We start from the raw sequence: 8,229 nt of genomic DNA on the forward strand, positions 1-8,229 counted from the left end.
CATTATCTTTAGGTTTTAGTTATGTTTTTTGTAAGTTTAACTAAATTCAATAAAATGTGCAAATTGAGTCTTTTATTGACCTTAGGGGTCGAATGAGGCCTAAGGGTAGCTAATGATCTTTGTAAGTGTGTAGGAGCGGACTAGAAGGCATGCTAAATCGATACTGGTCCCTATGTCACAACACGGAAGGTTCGATGTTGCAACATAGGGAACATAGTGGAAAAATTCTGAGACTGCCTTCGATGTCGCGACATAGTTTAAGGGTGTCGCGACATACCCCAAGACATCTTGAAGAGGAATATACTAACTTCTATGTCGTGACACAGGTCTTAATGTGTCGCAACATCGACTCTAGATAGGAATTAACACAAGCCAAGGGGCGTTCTGATCCGTACAATCAAACTTAAACCTCATGAACATCAGCGAACCAAGGGTTAAGGACAACGACCACCCAAAATTTATAAATAAGCTTATTTGTCACACATTGTGGACACGAATTACTTAGTTTAGAATTTCTCTTTTAATTTCAGTTTAGTTTTTCTCTTTTCTTAGGTTTTAGATTCACTTTCAATTTGTTCTTTGTTTATCTTGAGGGATCTGATTTGTGGGTACAATCAAATTTTGTGGATTCACATTCATTCTTAATACAAATCAAGCTCTTTCTTGAGCTCTATACTTTCGATTCATTTATCATGTTTACTCTTTATATCAATTCTATAATGTTTATAAAAACCATGAGGAACTAATCCTTCAATGGGGGATTAGCGAGTGGAGGTATGATTTATTAACTATTTTATAGGGTTACTCAACGGATCAACTATTTGGAAAAGGAAGAACCTATACCCTAGGCTTGACAACCCTAGAAAGTCAACAAGGTGGGAATTAACCCAAAATTGGTATGACCTATCCGTGAACACATTCACCCTAAGGCGGTATGGACTGTGAGGTCAAAAGATAAGTAGTCTTTGCTGACTCATTATTTTAGTGGATGATTGAAAGATCCTACTGGGATTTTGACTAGTTGATTGACGAGGAACCCGAAGCAATAATTGGCGAAGATTACCGAAGCGAGCTAATCACCCATAGCCAAATTTGATTAATTCTACTTTTCAATCTCTTTATATTTATTTATTATATTTTACTATTACAAAAAAAAGCCTAAAAACCCCTTTCATTTATATTTTCATACTATAACTTATTTCAAGTACTAATTAGATTTTTTGGTGTTTAAGTTAAATGATAAATCGTAATTTATACATATTTTTATCCCATACTTAAGCCCATTTATGAATGGTTTCTCCTTAGATTTGGTGAATTCGATGCTCCTAATCCTTTAATTTCATGTTTTATACTTAGGAAAGCATAGGTGAGAAAAAAGAGTGAGAAACAGGGCGAAAATAGAGAAAATGGACACACGTGGGAAATTAACACGGCCTAGACTTCCTCACACGGGCGTGTCACACGGTCGTGTCCATTTGGTAGGATTGAAGCACGACTTACACGGGTAGACTACATGCCTGTGCCTATTCAACAGCCTTGACCACGGGCTGGAGTAATCGTACATGGGCGTGTCCCTGCCGAGCCCAAGTATAGTCCTATTAAGAAAAGGCCAATTTTTAAGGCTCTTAGGCATCCAAAAGCATATAAAAACACCTAAAGAGACACTTAAGAGAGGGATGCAGAGTAGGAAGCAAGGAATTACTCAAGGAAAGCCGATTGACCAATCTCAGAAGATGGATTCATCATCAAGACTGAAGATCTACCTTCAAGTTCCTTCAGAAGTTTTGGGTTTTCTTATGTTTTGTTATCTTTATGCTTTTGAGATGTTTTCTTTCATAAGTATGAACTAAACCCCCTAAATACCTAAGGGGAATGAAACCTAAGACGGATCTTGTTATTTTTATCTGAATTGTATGATAAATATTTAACTTGTTCTTAATTATGTGTTCTTAATTCTTGTTTTGATATTCTAGGATATTGATTCAAGTTAAGCTCTTATTCAGAGGAGGAATAGACCCTGTCTAAGAGTAAATTTATCATAATTAAGCAGAGTTGATTGCACGCCTAGAGATAGGGTGATAAGATTTTGCTGGATTAGGGTGAAACCTAATAAGGGAATCCATAAATTGAGTTAATGCAATTTTAGGGTGTTAATTAGAAAGAGATTTCAATTATTCAACCTAGGGTTAGATGTTATTAGTCTCAAGAGAGATAATAATATAACTTAGGGATTTCTATGAATCAAGTCAAATGAATAAATCATTTGATTCAGAGTCAAATAACAAGTGAAGTCTAGGTGGATTTTTCCTTAGGTATTGTCTTAATCAATCGAATTTTCCCAGAAGTATTTTCCCAATTTTTTTTTCGGTGCATTCTTAGTTTAGTAATTAGTTTAGTTAAATCGTGATAATAAGTTAGTCTCAAGAACGATTCTTTCATAAATCTTTAAAACCTGTCACGAATATCACGCATCAAGTTTTTGGCGCCGTTGCCGGGGAACTAGGATATTAGGAACACTCGATTTTTATTACTTTAGCCATTTTACTTTTATTGCAATTTAAAATTTTGTTTTGTTTTCTAATTCTTCATTTATTTTCTTCTGACAGGTTTTTCTAGTTTATGACCAGAAGAAACCTGCCAAGACCATTACTCTTCGATAGTGAGATCGATCGCACAGTTCGTAGAAACCGAAGAGAAATAAGGCGAAGCTTACGATACACAGAGGAAGAGCAAGAGGACGATACTTCAACCACAACCGAGGAGATGGTTGAAAACCAAGAAAATTCGCTACCTCTTGCGATTGCTGTTAATCAGAATCCTGCTCCGCACACTATGTATGATTATGCTAAACCTTCTTTAACAGGAATTGAATCGAGCATAGTTAGACCTGCTGTAACTGCAAATAATTTTGAACTGAAACCTAACACAATTCAAATGATACAACAATTTGTTTAGTTTGATGGTTTGCAGGACGAAGATCCCAACGCTCACTTGGCAAACTTTTTGGAACTATCTGATACATTTAAAATTAATGCCATTTCTGATGGCGCAATTCACCTTCTGTTATTCCCTTTTTCATTGAGAAACAAAGCTAAACAGTGGTTGAACTTGTTGCCACAGGGGTCAATCACTACTTGGGAACAAATGACCGAAAAGTTTTTATTAAAATATTTTCTGCCGGCTAAAACGGCTAAATTACATAATGATATCTCTTATTTTGTGCAGATGGATTTAGAAACACTCTACAATGCATGGGAGAGATACAATGACCTCTTGATAAGATGCCCTCACCACGGGCTACCACTCTGGCTACAGGTTCAAACATTTCATAATGGCTTGAATCCTTCAACTCGAAAAATGGTTTACACAGCTGCTGGCAGAACCATCAATAATAAGACACCTAAAGATGCCTATGAATTTATAGAGGAGATGTCACTGAATAACTATCAGTGGCAAGTCATGAGGACAAAGCCAACTGAAACATCCGGCGTTTATTACGTCGATTCGACCACCATGCTCTCTAATCAAGTAGAACTCTTGAATAAGAAAATTGATGGTTTTCTTCGTTCTTCATAGGGTCACCCAGCAATACAATGTGAAGTAAGTGGAGGTGGATCAAGCAGTTCAGAATACCCACCTTATGGCCACAACATGGAGAATGAGCAGTTAAATTACATGGGTAACAATCCTCGATCTCAAAACAATCCTTATAGCAATACTTACAATGCAGTTTGGAGGAACCACCCAAATTTTTCATGGGGAGGCCAAGGAAATCAGAGACCACCACCCCCTCTAGGCTTTCAGCAACTACCGTACCAGCAGGAGAAAAAGCTGAACCTTGAGGAGATGCTAACCAAATTCATCTCGGTGTCAGAAAATTATTTTTAGAATACCGAGACGACACTCAAAAATCAACAAGCATCAATCCAAGGGCTCGAAACTCAGATTGGCCAGCTCGCCAAGTTCATTTCTGAACGACCACAAGGTAGCCTACCAAGCAACACTGAATCTAACCCAAGGGAGCAGCTCAACGCGATTGCCATTCAAGATGAGGAAGGGTCAGTTGCAAAACCAAGGCCAGAAATGGTGGTAAGAAAATGTAAGAATGAGGTAGGCCAAAATGACCCAAAGATGGTGAGTACAGAATATAAACCTCGTGTGCCATACCCCAATGCGACAAGGAAAGACCGATTAGATGAACAATTTGGTAAGTTCCTTAAACTTTTAAAGAAACTACATATTAACTTACCGTTTATTGAAGTCCTTTCGTAGATTCCAAACACAGTCAAGTTTTTAAAGGTGCTTTTAACAAATAAATGAAAGTTGGATGAGGCGTCGCATGTGGAGTTGAATGCAGTTTGCTCAGCCATATTATAGAATAAGCTACCCAACAAATTGAAGGATCCAGGGAGTTTTACAATTCCTTGTTTAATTGGTAGTTTAGATGTTCATAATGCATTGGCTTACTTAGGGGCAAGCATTAATGTTATGCCTTATAAAATGTTTAAACAACTAGGTCTTGGGAGACCCAAACAAACTAGAATGAGTATTCAATTGGCTGATAAAACCATTAGATTTCCTAGGGGTATCATTGAAGATGTTCTTGTTAAGATCGATAAATTTATATACCGAGTAGACTTTGTTGTTCTAGACATGGAAGAGAATAGTAACGCACCTTTAATTTTAGGACGATCCTTTTTAGCGACTACTAGAACCATTTTTGATGTTGGTACAAGTGAACTCACACTTATTGTGGGAGATGAAATGATCACCCTTCAAGCTCGTAATTCGAGTAACATATCAAAAATTGAAGGTGGTTGTATAAATCATTCTACTAGTACTGATCATGTGGTGACACCCTTTATGCAGGAAAGAGTTTTTAAGAACACATATGAGCCATTTTCAAACAACAACAGAGGATCTATCTATGAAGAACGAAGACTACATATCGAGGAGCTAGATGAATAGCGGACACAGAAACTGAGAACACCTGATAAACAGAAATCGAGCCAGGACAAGCTTAATACCTCACCAAATCAACTTAAGGTTGGAGACAAAGTACTATTAGATGTAGTAGATCCTCGCATTGCCACTCCTGAACCTAATGAAGAAATTCTTCTTACGGTACTCAGTATTTTCCCATATGGTACAGTCGAGGCAATTCATCCAAAATTCGACACATTTAAGGTAAACAATACCCGTCTTAAACCTTATGTTGATAAAGTTGATAGTAGGGATGAGGAGTGTAAACTCCTCGCACCACCTTGACCATGCAAAAGAGAGGTAAGTCGAGCTTAAACTATAAATAAGCGCTTCTCGGGAGGCAACCCGAGCACTAACAGTGTTAATTTCTTTAAATTTTAGTTTTTAACATCTACCATACTAACCAAATCATGGACACAGGCTTACTAAAGCCTACAAGGCCAGGCACACGGGCGTGCATTAGGCCGTGTGAAAACAAGGCAAGATTTTTTCCCCAACACGGGATGCGATAAGTTGCCACGGCTGTGCGATATGGCTATGGACGAAACTGCCAAAACAAGAAGGGTGTGAGACACACATGTGCCTTGAAACCGTGGTTGAAATTGAGAATGTAAAACGGACGTGTCGCCCACCCGTGTTCGACACTGTCAAAACCAACACAGACGTGGACCTATATACACGGGCATGGGAGAAGCGAATGAAGCAAGACACGACCGTGCGACACGACCTTGTACGCCCACACACCCAAGCAACACGGGCGTGGGCCGAATGTCAAACGTGCCCAAATTTAAAAATTGTAAAACACATGGGCAAAAATTAGGGCACACAGGGGTGTCCCATAGCCGTGTGCCCCAAAATCGATATAAACCCCTCACTATTCATCATCTCCCTCCCCAAAAATCGCTAACCCTAGCCATTGCAACTCCACACGCCCTATCTCCCACGCCCGTGTGCCACCTACAACACCGATTCCAATGCCCAAGCTCCTCCCTTTTGCATTTGTTTACTCTTTTCTCTCTATTTTTTTAAATATGTTGCTTATTTCATGATTTCTCTGCTCTATTGAACTATTTTGAATGAATATTCATAGTTAGAATATTAAAATACTCATGTTTGTTTTATAAAAATTGTCATTTTAGTTACTACATTATGCTATACTCTTTCATTTTTCCTTGTTTCCATGGAATTTATGCTTACCTACATGCATTCATTCATTACACCTATAATCTTATAACTTGATATATTTAGTTGTTTTAGTTTGTATCATTTAGTACGTAAATCTCATGAAATATTCATATTTAGTCTTGATTTTCCATACTATTCTTGGGGCATATTGGTTGAACTTCGATTTATCAATGTAGGTACAATGTCGTCCTCACGTGGTAAGAAGACCGCCGTTCCCGCCTTGAAGAAGAGGAAAGGAGCAGCGTCATCCTCGGGTCCTACCATGGAAATTAGGCACCTGTTCCTCCAAGTTCCCTTGGGACCCCAGGAGGAATTATATCAAATATTACGGGCCCGACCCCGAAGTGTGGGCCACTGCATTGACTGGGCCACACTAGAACAGATTCATTTCGCTGACGCGGGCTGAGCCCTCCTAACGATTGACCCGTAGGGGCTCTTCTTTGAGATCATTGAGCCAACATATCTCGAGTTCACATTAGAGCTCTGCTCGACGTTCCATCTTTAGACCGTTATGACCAACTTCGACGATCTTGGAACGGTCCAGTTCCGCCTTGGTGGTCTAGTACGCCAGTTGAGCATACCCAAGTTCGAAATTGCACTAGGGCTATACACGAAGGAGTTCATGGATGAAAATGAACTAAACACCCTCCACCGCCCCAGCCACTACTCCCCCTCAAAATGCTGGAGGGACCTCGTGCCTGCCTCGACCACCTACGATCCTAGCCGCTCCAAGGCATCGACTCTCCCTCCATCCTTGAAGTATCTACATGCCATCTTGGCTCACACTCTGATAGGGAGACGTGAGAGCACCGGCGTCGTCACCACCCACGGCGCCTATTTCTTATGGAGCATGGAAAATGGGCAAGTCATCGACCTCACCTACTTTATTGCCCTAACCATTCGCCACTAGACGGAGCAGCACAGGAGAGCGGTCATCTCTATTGGGCCCTATGTGACTCGATTGGCTCGGCACTTTGGGCTCCTCAACATAGCAGTATAATCATTCTCCCTCACTCTCATCGGCCAGATGTCCCCATAGGGCATCTCGAGCATGCTAAGTATGAGGATGATCGAGAAACAACGTGGCACATACCCTCCTCAGTACCACCTCGCCCAGTCCACTGAGGAGGAGGACCCAGAGGACATTATTGATGATGTCCTTTCACGTCACGAGGATCCACTAACTCAGCCACCACCTTCTCATTGTCCAGTTCATGCGGCGGCTTCATATTCTAACATCTCTGAGCGCCTTACACGATTTGAACAACAGTGTTTTTAGCGTTTTGATCACATTGATACTACACTTCCCAGATTTGTCAGCACCTTCACATCTCATCGCCACCCCCACCTCACGAACCATCTAGCGATGAAGATGTTTTAAAACTTTTATTTATTATTTTATGTTTTTACTTCTATTATATTTTAAGACTACTTTTTATTTTTCTTTAAGCTTATTTTTATTAGGTTTTATAATTTTTATTTTACAATTTTTAATTTCAGCTATCTCATTACGAGTAATTATGCTTCTTTATATTCCCTAAAAAGTTCCTGTTTCTATCACGGTTATAAAGAGCTCCAAAGCTCATCATCGCATAGGAACTAAAAACTCCACCAGAAAAGGTTCTCCACGACTGCCATGTCCTGCTCGACCAAGACCATAGGTACCACCAGATATAATATTCTTTTGGGGTAGGATTTATGGATTAATGAACCTCCACCACCACCAGAGTATCCTCCTCCACTCTTATCATTGCTTTGGTCGATTACTCTTTATCACTCCAATTCAAGGAGTTCATTCATCATTCAGGAAGTTTCACTTCTCTCCCTAGCTTATGATTTTAAATCTATCTTTGTCAATATATCTTTCTTTGTACATTGAGGGCAATGTACATCTTAAGTGTGGGGGGGTCTTTTATATCATCATTAGAAATCCCTGAATTTTGTCTTATTCTCATGTGAATCACTCATATAACTATTAGAATGAATTTTAGTTAATTTATGATTTTTATTGATATGTCTTGAATTAAAACATAGGCAATTATGCATTGATTGTTTAAACTT

General features: G+C 39.3%; 1 non-coding gene across 1 annotated transcript; it reads right to left on the bottom strand.

The window, feature by feature from the left end:
- Positions 1-3,193: 3,193 nt before the first annotated feature.
- LOC121206483 (small nucleolar RNA R71) lies at positions 3,194-3,299 on the bottom strand. The gene has a single exon (XR_005901522.1). It is a non-coding gene; the product is annotated as a small nucleolar RNA R71 (small nucleolar RNA).
- Positions 3,300-8,229: the final 4,930 nt, after the last annotated feature.

This window comes from Gossypium hirsutum, chromosome A01 (assembly GCF_007990345.1).
Source record: "Gossypium hirsutum isolate 1008001.06 chromosome A01, Gossypium_hirsutum_v2.1, whole genome shotgun sequence".
Lineage (NCBI taxonomy): Eukaryota > Viridiplantae > Streptophyta > Magnoliopsida > Malvales > Malvaceae > Gossypium > Gossypium hirsutum.